A 16236-nucleotide genomic window follows, 5' to 3' on the forward strand; every position below is an offset into this window, starting at 1 on the left:
AAAAACCCTTAGTACATACAGATTCATTACTATCTGTGGCTTCATCCTCTTCAGGTCTTGGGTCCCCTGTGGATCCAGGGTTTACTATAGCAGCTTTCATTATTTTTGAAATACAACTTTCTCTTCTGCTGTAAGGTTCCTGCATGTTCTGAAACACTATGATCTTTGGGTATATAGAAGTTGTGACATCAGGGTCTGTGTTCCTTTGAAAGAGTCACTATAGAACAAGAATTATAAAAACATTATCAGTGCACTTCTAGGGTTTGCAAGCTACTTTGCCTATGTCAACTTGCTAATGAATAGAAAGCTTCAGCACGAAATGCCTAACTCTGGAATGCTGCTGTCACACTTACCTGTGTTCCACTGTGCAGGTGACTCACTGCCCCTGGCACTCAGTTTCCTCACGTGTAAAAGGAGGCACTGACCAACCTCATCTGACACCTGCTTCTCCAGCTTGAGGTTCCAGACTCCCGGGGAACATCGAACCTCCTTTATGCTGAATTATCCTGGCTACATCTAAATTTGGAGTTTGCCTTTACATCTGAAAAAGGTAAGAGATCTTAAAAAGAAAACACATTTCAATAAAAAATGGTTAGGAAGGCTTTACTCCACATATTGGGATAGAAACCTTATGCCTAGTATAGTATTTTCAAAGAGGATGTTAACTTTTGGCCAGGATGAATCTCATGGGGAAATAAAGGGTTCTTCCCAGGGGCAGGGATTCTATTTACATGGGGGTGTGATGTGCAGATCACTGGGAATGAGCACGAAGAGGCCCTGACTGTAAGCATTTGCCACTGAAAATGAGGGAGAACTCATCAGATGTTGAGACCACTCAGGGCTGGTCTGGCCTGTGGGTGTCAGCTTGAGGGGTGCCCTGTGTCCAGATAAACATCCTTTCTGGGCATACCTGGATGAGGTTCCCAGATGGAGGAGCCGTGAATCGTAGACCCATGGAAGCAAACTGATCTCTCCAAGGTGGATGGACACTTTCATCATTGAAGCCTGCGACTGCACACAGGCAGAGGAGATGTGGGGGCTCTGCTCTGGGCCTCTGTGGGCCTTGCGCCTTCTGCTTCCTGCTTCTCACAACCACTCCACTGGCTTCCCTGGGCCTCCAGCTTGCAGGCGGCACATCATGAGCCAGCAGCCTCCACAACTGCATGAGCCAATTCCTCCTAACAAAGGAACTTATTACCCCATGGTGTTGGCAACCACAAACTCTGATCTGCCTCCCTCCTCAACTCCAGTGTGGGCACAGCCCAGCGACCCAGGAAGGCTTCTTGCGAGTGATGAACACAGATCTTCTGGGAGGTTTCTGATGGTGTCGACACTGCATTTGCTACTGCAGTGTTGTTGCTTCCGTCATATGATCTACTAGGAGGGGATTTCCCTGAAAGAAAACCAGAGCATTACGAGATGCAGATATGTGACCCATTGGAATCTTACATGTGCTCTCATATCAAAATCTGAGTAATTTTATAAGGCAATCTACGATGCTCTTTTTAAATTTCTTTAATCATATGTTCATTTTTAAAAGGTTGCATTACAAAATAATTTAATGAATATATAATGAAATATAAATAAAAGTAGAGCATACTAATATTGATGGTGAACACCCTGGATTGCTGATCCTCCAGCTTCTCGCTGAGCTCTTTCTTACCTCAGGAGAAGTGCAGCATGACAGTCAGTTATAAAATGTTCACCATTGGAGAAGAAGGGTCAGGCCAATCTCTTGGGGGTAAATTAGTATATTTTCTAGGTGTTTTTCTAAAATAATTTTTCACAAAGGGTTTCTTGTAACTTTCCGTTTGTATAACTGGGCTGTATCATGGCATAACATTAAATGTGCAGAAAGATACTCCAGCCCCCTGTCTATTCCAGCCCATTAGTTATACGACAAGTGCCTTATAAACTAGTCCATTATTAACTAGCTGTATGACAAATACACCCTGACTCTCAGAGCTGCTGACACTGCCCCATTGAGTGGACTAGAGGCATTGTGTATTGGCCTGTGAGTGGGGTCTTGGGAGCCCAGTCAGTCAGTTCTTGGAGTGGAGTTGCTGAGACTGTCAACACTGGCATCATCACTGTGTGGAAGGGCAGGGAACTGGGAGGGAGGGAGCCAACAAAACCTCCAAACACAGTCCCTGAGAATGGTTTCTGTAGGCTGGGTGACAGGCAAGGTGACCAGAAAAGTGTCTTGGCTGAAACACAACCAGATGTTGAGTTCATTAGAAATCAGCAACAGAAACGTAAGTACACATGATTTTAATGTTTTTCTGGGGTTGATAGACCATAAGGGAAAGCTCCAAGAAATAAAATCCAATGGAGAAGCACACAGGCAAGAAGACTGGATTGAAGCTAGAGCAGAACTGGAGCAATAAGGAAGTTCCTGCCAAAGAAACCAGAGCCAGGACCCAGGTCAGCTGGGAGCTCAGTCTGAGGCCATGCACCAGCTCAGGACAGTGCAAGTGGCCCAAATGGTGCCAAGTCTGAAGTGTCCTTGGGCCTGCAGCAGCAAAAGCAAATGCAAATCCTCTCTGGACACCACATGCCAAAGGTAGGCCACACACACACACACACACACACACACACACACACGCAGACACAGACAAGAGTGATAGGCCACAAAATACAAAGAACCAAAAGATAGAATCCAAAAAATTGTTTAAAAAAGAATAAAAGTTGATGAAACATGGCCAAGTAAACTTGAAAAAAAGAAATATATAATCTTTTCAGAAATTAAATTATTGAAATCCTTAGCCCAATGAATGGGCTGAGCATTAAATAAAACAAATGAGCTGAAAATTGGTGATCCCCAAGGAAAAGCAAAAGATATAACCAGAATATTTGAGACATGAAGAAATGAAAATTATAGGAAGCAATTGTAAAATAGAGAAAAAATAGATAGAAAATAAAGTACAGTATATCAGGTGGAGCCACATTCAATAAAATGGAACGAAGCAGTTTACAGAGTGTTGTAAAACTGGCGCACGAGACCCTAACAACAGCTGTTGTGACAAGATGCGCAGGAAGCCCCGGGAAGGCGCAGTAGGACCCAAGGGGGCACGGAGTGCAGAGACCTCTCTGCCCTGTGTTCTCAGAGGCGTCATGCTAGGCAGAACCGCATAGCAGCCACACCACCTCTCCAGCGAAAAGTTAGACCCTCCTAGTGCTCAGCACTAAGACAACGATGACCAGCAGACTGCACTGGAGGAACTGTCACAAGGTATTCTTCAGGAAGATGGAAAAACAACACAGAAAACTTGAGAAGCCGAACTGTGTTCATCCCTCATCTGCCTCCCTCCCATCATTCCGGTCCTTCCTCCCATCAGAGGCATGGGGTGGCTGCGACTGTTCCGCCTCCTGGGTGGAGTTGGGGTGTACCGGCCAGGGTGTTCCAGCTAACAGGAGCTGTTCGACACTCCCAGCACAGTCTCCTGCCCCTGGCCTCTGCATTTGGCCGTGTCTCAGCCCCAGAATGCAGGTAAACGGCTGTGTTTTAAAAAGGGTTCTAATTCTAGCAATTCTCCACTCTTGGGAAAGACTGGGAACATTTGCATTATGTTACTTCAAATACCATTCGAGGGGAAAACAGAGAACTGAGGACCCATACTCCCTTCCTGACAGGCACAGGTGTTTTGGAATTTTTGTTTTGTTTTGCTTTGGCAATAGGTGTGGAGGGAGAATGTGCTCTGTGTTCCATGGAACCAGTACTCATCCAAAGGAAAAATGGGTTTAATTTGAGAGACAAGGCACTGAAGAGCAGACAGATGAAAAATAAGCAAACAAATGACTAAATAGTAAACTAGCATAAAGACAGTGCCTCTTAAAGCCTATGTCTCAATGTAGCTTGTGAGCCAGAATTGTTCCTCCTGTCACTGCTACAAAAGAAATTTCCACTCCTCATCTGTCACTTTGTACTTTGGCTCTGGGAGCTACAGGAGCTCACAGACATGGTCATTTCTCCATTGCTGGGTTTTCAGGGCCTGAGAATTTTCAGTTTGATTAGCACATTGATGAGACGTATATTTTACTTAATACAAGGATGCCTGTGGGATTTGGGGGAGGGGGGAATTCCAAAAATGAGGCCACACTGGAAATATTAAATACAGATATAGTAGTAAAACATTCAGCTAAAATAGCAATAAAACGGACCTCCAATGGCCCTCCTGAGGCACTAGAAAGAGCGGCTTCATTCCACGGGTGTGTTCAGACAAGAATAAATCAGCTCAGCACTGTCGAGGAGAAAGAGGACCTCGCGATGTCTTTATTTAAGATTTGTAGGACACCAAGTCAGAGGAGTGTAGAGGAGAAATGCATATTGTTTTTGAAACAGAAATGTGAATATGGCTGTAATTTTAATGTTTCTTGCTAGAAAGAAAGGTCACCCTGGTGAGGGCGGGGCTTTCTGAAGGTCGTTTCCCATTGAGGTATCTGCCTGCCGTTGACATCCCATCTAGCAGAGCCCTAACCCTTGTGACATGCGTGCCCCATGGCTATTTCCATCAACATTTGTGATTCTTACATACAGCAGAATATGTGCTGCTTGTAAGCAAAGCCCCACAGCCTCTCAGAGGCTGGAGACAGAGTTGACAGAATGGAGAGAAAGTTTTGATTACTATGAAAGGGATGATTAGATTTCTAAACTACTAATATAGCTCAGAATCCCTGGAAAGGGGGTGGCCTGCAGAAGGCGTGAAGAGAGGAAATTCTGTGTCTGTGTCTTCCGCCACCACAAAATGTACACTTCAGAAAAGAGAGAAAGGGTCAACTCATTTCAAAATATTACCAGGTTTACTCTCCTCTCACGCAAGGCAGACTTATTATAATTTTATAGTAAGTGTTAAATCAGGCGATCTGATGCTATTCTCTAGGAAATTACAAGCATGCACCTCATTTAAGCTTCCATAGGTAGAGTTTTGAGATCCCATGGAGCCTGGATGGGGAAGAAGGCAGTGTAAGCCCTAGTTCTGTCACCTCTCAACTGTGACTGTGGTCACCCACTTGTCCTGCCTGGCCCTGCTGTCCAAGCCTAGCACACAGGGCCAGTGACATCCAATTCGAGACTGTGGGTCACATGTGTGAGGATGGTAGGAAAAGTAGCCTAAAATGGGAAGACTCGCTAGGAGTATTATCTTCCATAACTGATAGCAGAGATGCTGGATTGGACACGGCCAGGTTTCCTAAGTCATCCAGGGCCACTGGTCCATGTGGAACTGCATCTAAAGGAAAACACGAGGAAGGGAAATTATTTTAAACCATGAATACCAAATGAGACTGGATTGCTGAGAAGTTGATACCTTATGACACAACAACAACAGCAAACTCATACACCCAAACTACAGCCGACCATTTCGCTACCTTCTTCAACTTTGCCCTTTTGGACTTGGTGTCTACTCGAATCCAGAGTCGGAACACACCCCATTTTTGTCTCTCCCAGGATTCCGTATTGTCTGAGTATTCCACGGAGCAAATCCTCCAACCCCATTTCTGGGACCTGAGGTTTGGGCTGCACCTGAGTGTGTGTGCTTGGGAGAAGAAAACTGTCCACAAAGAAGCAGGATGCATTTTAATGCACGGGTTCAGGAAGGTGAGGGGATTGGCAAGGCATTCTCTGGCCCTGGCTGGCCTCACCTCCAGGGTGGCGACCCGCCTGCTCTCGCTGTGCTGGCTGTTGTGCCCAGCATTCAGCGGGAAGCAAAGGTGTGTGGCAGCCATCCAGGCCATGGGGAACCCAGGTGTTGCCCTTCTGGACGCCATCCAGGTGCCCCCGCGGCTCAGAAGAGGAGAATGTGCAGGTGTAACTGCCATGTCTGTGTCTTGGGGCCCCCAGCCCTCCCCCTCCTGCCTGTGTGTGAGGGCTCAGAGCTGGCCTCACGTTCTGCCATATGCAGAGGCCCAGGCCTGCCAGGGGAGGCCCTAAAGCCTTTTATTCGTTCATTTGTGATGGTTAGGAAAATGGGACAGGAGAGCAGCTCTCATTTGTCTCTCCTGGAGGCCCTCCTGGCCGTTCCCTCAAGTCAGGTCCGACGTGCCAGCACGCTCTTCCTTTGGACCTGGAGGGACCAGCACACCCCTGGCAGACGTCCTCAGGGACAGTCACAGCAGGGAGATCTCTCCAAGGCGTCTGACCCATCCCCCACTCTCCAAGGCGTCTGCCTTCCAGAGCTCCTTACCCAGCCAGGCAAATGACATCAGTCCAAGACTTAGAGTCAGCACTGCCTGGCACCAGTGTTGACTTAGGGTGCTGGGTACAGGAGGCAGGTGAGGAAGGAGTCTGTCTGATGGCTTGGAGTTGGAGCTTTGCTGAGGAAGTTGCCATGAGCGTGGTCCACGGGATGGGCGCATTCACAGGGCTGTGGGAGGGAGAAGCGCAGACCTGGAGGAAAGCCATCGCGTGCTTCAGGAAGAGGGAGGAGTGTGACCATTCAGAAACATGGCCCCTGAAATATCTGACACTGCTTCTTCCAGCAGGATGTGGTGTCTACCTCCTCTGAAACTAGAAGACCTTTGTAACTGCCTCAGTGGGCAGGCAGGATGTGTCAGAAATACTCACATGGCTCTCATCAGTTTGTTGTCCTTGAATCTTGGCTTTTTTTTTCTATCCTGGAGATTGAATCCAGGGCCTTTGCACTGAGCTCCAACTCCAGCCCTTTTATTTAGATTTTGTTTTGACACAGGGTCTTACTATGTCACTAAATTGCCCACCCTAGGCTCAAACTTGCAGTCTTCCTGCCTCAGCCTCCATGAGTGCTGGATAATAAGTGTGCCTCACCACTCCCATCTGCATGCTGGCTTCTAGAGACGGCTGTGGTTTCTGAGTGCCCCACAGAATGGAGCAGCCACAGCAAGTGCCCACCCAGCCTGTCCCCAGCCACCCAGGACCTGGCCTCAGAGGGAAGGAGCAGAGGGGAACCAGTGCCCCAGGGCTCTTGCTGAATTCCTCATCTTAGGACTTCTACTGAGATGTGGAGCTCCTCTAAATGTGAAATCGTTTGCTCACTTCATGCTGAGAGACAGTGGACCACAGTGGGCAGAGCACTGACCATGAAGTGAGCCCCAAACTGCACCCACTCTGGACCTTGCCTGGCTTTTGGGGCCATTTTGGGGACTTGGGCTACTGTCCCTAGAAATGGGACACTCCTAGGAGGTTTTAACCTGGAAGAAATAAAACCAGATTTGCATTTGGAAAGATCACAGGGACAGCAGTGAGGACAAAGCCAGACTGGGAAGAGCCTAGGTTGGATTGGAATTCAGCATCAGAGGTCAGTAAAGTGTTGGATGTGACCTGGTGGAATCCTGGACCAACATGGTGCCCAGGATAGGTAGACGAGGAATGAATGGAGAGCTTGCTTGAAGGTATCATTCCCTGCTGGTGGCCAGGGCTTTATTTGCATGAGTTTGGGAGATGTGGGCTCCTCGTGGGAGAGTTTCTTTGCTTATTGAGGGTGATATCACTCATTAAGACAGGGGAGGAGGGGAGATCAAGAAGCTGGTCACTGACATTTGGAATTTAATCTAACGCTCAGCATTCAAAGTGGAGTGAATGAGTAGGTGGCCAGACATATGGGTCTGCCACTCGGAAGAAGAAGCTTGGCTCCATTCACCAGCTTGGAAGTTGTCAGCCTGGAAACAACTACTAAAGCCACAGATTTGGACAAGTTGGCCCAGGGAAAGAGTCCAGAAGAAATCGGTGGGGTCCAAGATTCAGGAACTCCAGCAACTGAAGGCACTAGAGGGGGGGTGGGCTGAGAAAGAGAAATTCGGAGATGAAGCAGGAATTCTTGTGTCCTGCCAGCTTGGGGAAGATCATGAGGAGAGGTGAGGGCAGGCTATGGGGGGAGGGCAGCCACCAGAGGTGGGAGGGGGATGGGAAGGTTGGAGATTCTTTGTAGAATCCATGTATGCAAAGGAGACTTGAAGTATGACACAGAAGAAGGTTGAAACCTATGCAGTTTTTTTCTAAAAAGGCAAAGATCATGATCAATAATCAAGTACCAGTGTGAAGGATCTAATGAACTGTACTGGGGAGACATGAGGAATAATTAAGGTTTGAAGAGTCCTGAGAGGACAGAGAAGCCTGCCTTAGAACAGGAGGATAGGGAAGAGGTCAGGTCAAAGGGAGAGGCTGCCCTAAAGTTAGCAGGATAGAAGGACAGCATGTAGGTGAGCACTCACTGTGATATCCTGGGGAATTTAAGGGAGCTCTTATCTTCTTGTTTTGATTTTCTTTAAGAAGTCAGTTTTAGCATCTTTTGTGTGTCATGGAGGTAGTTACAACATTTTGAGAGATGTACTAAGTGTCTGCAGTGTCTCTTGTGAGCAAAGGAGCTCAACTAGCCAAGGAAACCCAGGAGGGCTGCCTGGCAGTGATGACCCTGCCTCAGAGGCTGAACATTAGCACTTTCTGCCTGGCAGGGTGATCTCTAGCAGCATTTGCTTCTTGTGTGAAGATAGGAGAAGACAGGTGTGTGAGGGAATTGACTTGTGGTTTGGGTTCTAACCAGATGGATATGCAAAGCAGAGGATAAAGGATTTCAGATCACCGGCAAAAAAAAAAAAAAAAATGTTCCTGAAACAATCCAGGCTATGGGAAAAGGGAAGTGAGGATATGGGAGGCCAGCAGATGGGGAGAACTAATCAGGGAATTAATTAGGATTTGTGGTACCTTCTCCCATGTGGAACGTGGCTACAAGACCCCAGCATTGACTGAGACTTCACTTCTGCATCCGAGGCAGCTTTAGAAGTGTGGGTCACCCAGCGCCGTGGGCTTGAGCATAAGCACCCAAGTGACCTGCTTAGAGCTGACTCTGAGCTCCTCCATAAAGCAGTGGTGAGTGTGGGGATCAACCTTCAGGGGGGACGCCACTCTCCCCCAGGAAGACGAAGCTGTGACCGTTGTAGAACCTCCCTCATGAGCTTGCTCTAGTGAGCTAATAATGCTCATTGCACTGAATGCTCATCAAAACCCCTGAAGATGCTATCACTGCCTCTATTTCAAGCCTGAGGCAACTGAGGCTCATAGAAGGTATGTGGTTCACCCAGGATCCCAGACACCTTTGGTCTAAGAGCAGCTGCCCCACAGTGATGCTTCCACATTGGCGAGGCTGCTTCCTATCCAAGGCCTCATCCAGCAGCTGGTAGAGTTGGGATCTCACCTCTAGTTCCTTGCTCCTTCCCCCTGGCAAGGTGGCTCCTGCAGAGCTCCTCAGAGTGTCTTCCCACTTAGAATGTGTAGGTTGTCTCTTAGCCATGTCTGCCTTGCTGGGAGATTGTGACATGGAATACGAGACAAATATTTGTCCACTCTGGACCACGTCTTTCTATGATGTTTCTCCTCCTTTTTGCTTCTCATGTCCCCACGTTCAAGGGCACAGTTGACCAAAGAGGATTGATCAGTCCATGAATGCTTCTGCTTTACTTCAGAAGGACCTTAGTGGGCTGTGGGATTCCACAAGTGTGGGATTCCACAGAGCAGATTCCAATTGCCCGCAGCATACTCCAGTCCTTAAACAAGTCCGCAAACACAGACAGAAGATTCTCTACATCTCCATCACCAAGATGAAGCCAGTAAAGGAGAGAACATGTCTTGGTCACTGTCCTCATTGCTGAAACCCAGCACCCCCAGCTCAAAGCTGGCTGGCTCCTATGCAGGGCAGCATCACAACAGGAGCGGCAGAGGAGGAACAGCTTGTGACATGTTGGTGGGGAGCAGAGAGAGGGATGGAGGGAGGAGCCAGGGAGAGATTAAACCCTTCTTGGCCACACCCCCTGACACTGCCAGTTATAACAGATGCACTGCCTAGTGGCCAGTCAACTCTGAGTCCTCCTCACCCAGTCACCTTCCAAAGCCCCATCTATGAGCACACGAGGCCCTCAGGAGACATCTAGACAGAAACCATAGCAGACGTCTTCATCACAACCTTTGAATTTGGACACAGGCTGAACATTCAGATGTAGCTGCTTAGTCTGTATCAGGCACATAGTGGTCACTCTTCTATGTACTTCGAATCCAGTTTCTACTGGTTCATAAAGAAAAGTGAGAGAGAAGCAACAGAGACTTAACACACAGAAGGGGTGCATCTCCAGGATCTTTACCATGCCTTCCTCTTCAGACCCAGGCTGTGCTTGCTATCAGATGGCAGAGCTGGCTGTGTTGAGTCTCCTCTTGGTGATTCCTTCCACTGTTCTCTGAAAGAGGAACTAAGGGCTCCTAGTCGGAGAGGGAGCCTTTGACTTCTGTCTTGTTACTCTCTTAAACCAACCAGGCACAGAACGGGCCCTGTCTGCACTGAGCCTTACTGAACTCATGATTCAACCTGCTGCCATGAGCTCTCAGTCACTCAGACACATGCTCAACCTGTGAGCATATTTTTCCATAGCAGAGAGCCAGTAACTAATTCTTTAAAAGGGCAGGTCAAGAAATAGCAGCACGAGCATATCCCCTAAAAATATGAAGAAAGATACAGGCAATGGAGGTGCAGGGCTGACTCTGAGAAGCTGGATTTAAAATGCGCAGGACCGAAGTGGGCTATTCTATACTATTTACCCATTAAATTAAATTATGTACCTAGATGAGTTTGAGAAGAATGAAAATAACATTTTCTGAATCTTTCCATTTTATGGGGGCAGGGAGGAAGTAATGACTTTTGCTAAATGTTATTTGTTAAAAAGCAATTTTCTCATTGAAACTTTGAAATGGTCTGTGTTTCTCGATTTCCACCTGTTTTTCTAGTTTCATTAGAAATGTTTTATAATTAAAAAGAATAAATGGGCGAGAGATGATATTTGGTAAAGGAGTATTTTAAAATCCACAGCTAATATTGAAGAGCAGTTGGACCCTCAGACTACTTCAAATGGACAGGTTGTTTAAAGTTCTTTGACTTTTGTTATTTTAGCTAAAGTTGTCAGAGAATCAGAGCTTGCTGTCTTCACCCTAGCCAGGAAGATGCCGGGGCCACAGGAATCAGCTCACATGTGGACTCAGGGTCACCAAGGGGCACATGGACCCTGATCTGGAATGTGGTAGCTGCTCTTTTGCACCTGTAGTGGAGCTCTGTGCAGAGTCCTGATAAGTTCAGGTGTGCTGTTGTAACAAGCAGCCCCTAGATCTATAATTAAAGCAGCAAAGAAGTGTTTAAAGTTCCTGCTTCATGGCTGTCCCATGTCTCTGGGGACATTTTCATGTTGTAAGGGTCCCCATTACCAATCCGAGTGGACAGAGTTGTCACTATTTGGAGCATTGCCAGACACCATACCAGAGGGAAAAGAAGACTCGGAAGCCTCTCAGCCGGACAATCCTTCAGGTGTCTGAAACATTGCTGGCCAAGAGAAACTGTGGGATTCCTTGTGTATGGAAGGGGCATCTGGGGACATTTAAGAAAAGGTCTTGTGTCCACCAGCTTCCATGTTCATGGGCAGTTGCTTCTCAGAGATGGAGGTCGAGGCAGGGTCAGAGGTGAGAGTGGCCTGACCATTTCTTTCTAACAGTAAGGACGGGAGGAAATGTGTGTGTGCTTCTAATAGTACCAACCAGAAAATTTTAGTGAAGGGAAGGAGATTATGGAAGAAAAATACCCTCCTTATGTATTTATTTTATGTACACTTTTTTAAACACCTGGATTTTGATCATGTAGCAAGCCACAAAGTAGGCAGCTGTGTGGGTAAAGGTTGCCCATCTCTCAGAACTTGGGAAATGGCCACTGAGTCTTGAAAACTAAAACAGTAATCTCTTGCAGTGTGGAGAAGGGGTGTTCCAGGTTGCCTCCACCCTGTATGCTTGCCCCTTCCTGCACATCTGTTTCTTCAGTGGTTTTGAAACATACAGTAGGTGTGTGAAAGATACTTCACAAATCTTCTGGCTCTGCAAAGGTCAAAAACACATTAGTGAGTTCCCCCATTTTGTTCTCCTACAGAGACTTGGTCTGAACCAAGAATACACCTGACCTACGCTGGCTTTGTCCAGGACCAGCCCCTATCTGTGAACTGACAGATGAGACTAAAGTTGTACTCCCTGTGTGCTGGGTGGCCGGAGCTTCTCTCTTCTGGTCACCTGCATTGGTCCCCAGAGTTGTCCTAACAAATTTTCATGATGTGGGTGTCTTCACAACAGAAATTTATTCTCTAACACTTTTGGAGCCCCAAATCCAAAATCAAGTTATCAGCAAATTATTCTTCCTCCAAAGGCTCCAAAGGAGCCTTCCTTACTTCTTCCAGATATTTTGTAGCTCCCAACATTTCTTGGCTTTCAGAAGCATCTCTCTGCCTTCCTCTTATAAAGCCATCTATAATTAGATTTAGAGTTCACCCTAAATCCAGGGCAATCTCAAGGTTCCTAACTTGATGACATCTGCAAAGACCCTGTTTCCAAACAAGGTCACTTTTGCAGATGGCCGGTGCACACATTTTTGTGACAGCCTTTATTCCACACTCTGCAGCACTCATTTAGAAGTTGTCAGGCAGCATAAATGGCTGGAGCTCTTCAGTGAGCTGCTCCTCATCCTGAAGGCAGATGTGACATTTACAAGGGGAAGTCCCTAGAAGTCACCCCCATGTACCCAGCTGGGTGACTCAGAGGGAACTCTATGGCCTTTGGCACTTGGGAGAAAATTGTTCCTCAGTATTAGTCAAGTGCTCTCTCTCTCTCTCTCTCTCTCTCTCTCTCTCTCACTTATTCTAATTATCATTCACCAAATCTCTCCTGAGCACCTGTTACATTCCTGGCCCTGGGCTAGACACTGGGTTGACCAGTAGGTGATGGCAGTTGTGCTAGAACCATGAACGGGATGAGGCATTGGTCCTTCTCTGACAGTCAGCACTCCTTGGGACAACTGCCCTTTGCCACCTTCTAAGGAAAGTGGGTGTAAGCAGCCCCAGATCTCATCTTTCTGCCCCTGGCTTCTTGGATCAGGGTCGACAGCCAGACCAAGACTGGCTGGTCAGGTTCTGTCTTTGGGGGATGTGTAGAAGGAGCCCCAGTGATCTGGGAGATGAAGCTACTGTCTGTCTGTTCATTCTTTTGTAAGGGAAGAATGAAGACCATCTTTCAGGAAGCCCAGGGCAGCTGCCCAAGGCAGGTTTCCTCCTGGTTGAGGACACACCGAGGTGCTTCTCGTGACTGGGTTTCCTGAGCTTCTCCGTGTCCTTGGGTTCTGCCTTCTGTAGCCGGCTGCTCTCTGACTAAGGAGGCCATGAGGGGGTGGGGACAGATCCCTGGGACCATCATGCCTCAGGGCACCATCCTTGATCCAGTAAAGGTAGGAAGGAGATGCTGTGGGACTTGGGAGAACAGTGACTGGTTGGCTCTGGAAGCCAAGAACATGTCACCGAATAAGAGACACTCATTTGGGAAAGATGAGGAGGAGTTATTCTGGATGAATTTTACAAATTATTGTGTTCATGAATTATTCTTAATCTTGGATTTCCATTGGGATCTTGTAGACATGCTGGCCACTTCAGACCAGCTGAACCTGAACTTGCAAATTCTGTGGGCATGGGTTTTTCTTAATTCCTCCAGGTAATTCTGATACACCAGTGATGGAAATCACCAGCAGAGTGAGTTACAGAATAAAGCAGGATCTTTCTTAACTAATGCATCTCAATTCTATCTGAACTGATAGCCGTGGTTTTCACCCTAAAGCCATCCCTGTGCTACCACTGTGTTCACAGAACCCAAACCTTACTCTGTGGGTTTGAAGTGGGTGCTAAAGAAATAGGTTTTTCTTATAGGAACCACAATGAAATGGAGGCTTCTGCTATCCCTTCAGCCACATAATTTGTTTTTCCCAACAGTTCCCTCTCCACAGTGATGACACCACAGATGCCTAAAAAATCACACTTTATGTTTGCATCAGCCACTTCCCTAATGCAGACTGTTCCATGATATTTTTCTTATAGATCTTCCTGTGTCTGATAACTCATTTAATCTTCATCATCATGAGCATTTATTCCCAGCCCCCACATACATACTCACTGACATTCAGTCCATTGACCATCCACCCATCCGTTAATCCACACATCTATTAATCTACTCATCCATCCATGTGCCCATCTACCCTCCCTCTATTCATCTATCCATCCATCCATACACCCACCTACCCACCCATCTACTCATCCATTCATTCATTCACCCATTTACCAGTCCACCACCCATCCATTAATCCACTGATCCATTCATCCATCCATTTACCCTCCATCTATTCATCAACTCAACCATTCCTCAGCTCACCTATGCACCCAGCCGTCCTTCCACCAATCCATCCACCCATTTATCGTTTATCAAATTATCTACCTTTTACACTGTAGCGAGAGACAGTTATGGGGCTAGGAATGGGTAGGGTTAGATAAGATTTATGGTTAAAGATGGGGAAAATGAAGTTGAGTTGTTAGGGAAGGACAGGCCAAGATGAAGTTTGGTCTTAGGAGTGGACTGGCTAAGGTTAAGTTTCAGATTAAGTGTGGGAGCTAAGGTTAGGTTTAGTGTTAGGGGTGGGTGGAGTGAGGGTTCAAGTTTAGGGTTAGGGATAAGGAAATGAAGGGACAGTTCTCTCTTCTGAGAACTGATCTGTGGGCCAACACAGGAATGGTCAGCACTAGTGTGGCCACCTAGAGTGGACTCATGAGCATGGCCTTCGCTGCTGCTGAGGATGTGCCCAGACATGAGCAGTGATCAAGAGTACTTCCCAGGGACCCATGCAGGCAGAGGGTGGGGTTGGAGGTGCACAGCAAGGATGCTAAAAGCCAGGAAGGAAGCCCAGGACTGGAGGTGGCATATTCAATTTATACCAAGGATACTTATGAAGATGGTAGAGGATTCATTTTAATTAATTTTATTGGTACATTTCAGAGCTACATAATGATCACATTCTTCATAGGGAATTTGCACCTGTACATGATATATCTTGATTCTTCTTTTTTTTCCATTCCCCTCCCTCCCTTCAACCTCTCTTCTCTTCCTTATTTACAGATGCTTTCTTTCCATTTTTCCTTCTTTTCTCATTTTTTCTTTTCTCTTTCTTCTTTTACCCTTCCCCGCTCCCTAGTTCCCCTTCCTATTTGAACATTTTCTTCCTATTTCACAATATCTATTTTACATTTTAGTTCTTATTTACATTTTTGGTTTTTCACATCAGAGACACAATGCAATATTTACACATGTGCACCCAATTTATTTCACTTAAGAGTATGGTCTCAAGGTGCATCCCTTTACCTAGAAATGTTTCAAGTTTATCCTTCTTTATGGCCAAGTAGTACTCCATTGTATAAAACACACATCTTCTCTAATCTGTTTATTGGTCGATGGGCATTTGGGCTGTTTCCAAGTTTTGGCAATTACAAACTGTGCTGCTATAAACATGGGTGTGCATATATCACTGTGGTATGATGCTTTTAATTCTTTCGGGAAGATACCAAGAAGAGGAATAGCTGGGTCAAATGGAACCTCTAGCCTTAGTTTTTTGAGGACTCTCCACACTGATTTCCACAGTGGTTGCACCAGCCTGCATTCCCATCAGCAGTGGAAAGGGCTCCTTTTTCCCCTCGGCATTTGTTACTGGTTGATTTCTTAATGACAGCCTTCCTTGCTGGAGTGAGCTGGAATCTCAGCGTTGTTTAAGGAGAAACAGACATGAGGATCCATGGGACCGATTAGAGGATGCGGGGAAATTTAGCAGCAGCAGGAAACAACACTGGACACACACCTCCGCCCTCTAGGAAGTCACTCTCTCTCCATTTCCCGGTGTTGGAAGGCTCCTCTGGGTGGATTTGTCAACACAATATCGAAATATTGGGCGCCTCTCTCCAGGGAAATAAAGAACTCCAAAAATGTGAGCTGTGAATTTAGGAAAGCACAGCCCCCTCTCTTCCTCCTGCTGCATGTCCTGCTCTCAGCCTTGCCTTCCACAGTCATGAGGGTTTTAGCAAGATTTCCTGCTAAACACTACACAGGTGGCTCTCTCGCTCTGCTCTTATCTTTCATGGTCAGTTACTAGAGAGGAACACAGAGAAGCCCAGAGACCACTCACCCTTCTGGAGGCCCAAATGGCATGTGCAAAGGCCCAGAGGCATGGGTAAGCTTGGGCCTTTTCAACTCCTTGCCTGGAGAGCAAGTGGAAGAGGGGAGGAACAAGGTGGGAGAGGCCTATGGAGGCCTGAGAGGATGCTGAAGATTAAACTACCTCCTGGAGAGGAAGAAGATAGAAGACCAGGGCAATAACACATTTCCAACTGAGA

The sequence above is a fragment of the Heterocephalus glaber genome, unplaced genomic scaffold, assembly GCF_053883595.1.
Source record: "Heterocephalus glaber isolate CG9 unplaced genomic scaffold, H.glaber_assembly_v1.0 deba00001608, whole genome shotgun sequence".
Classification (NCBI taxonomy): domain Eukaryota; kingdom Metazoa; phylum Chordata; class Mammalia; order Rodentia; family Bathyergidae; genus Heterocephalus; species Heterocephalus glaber.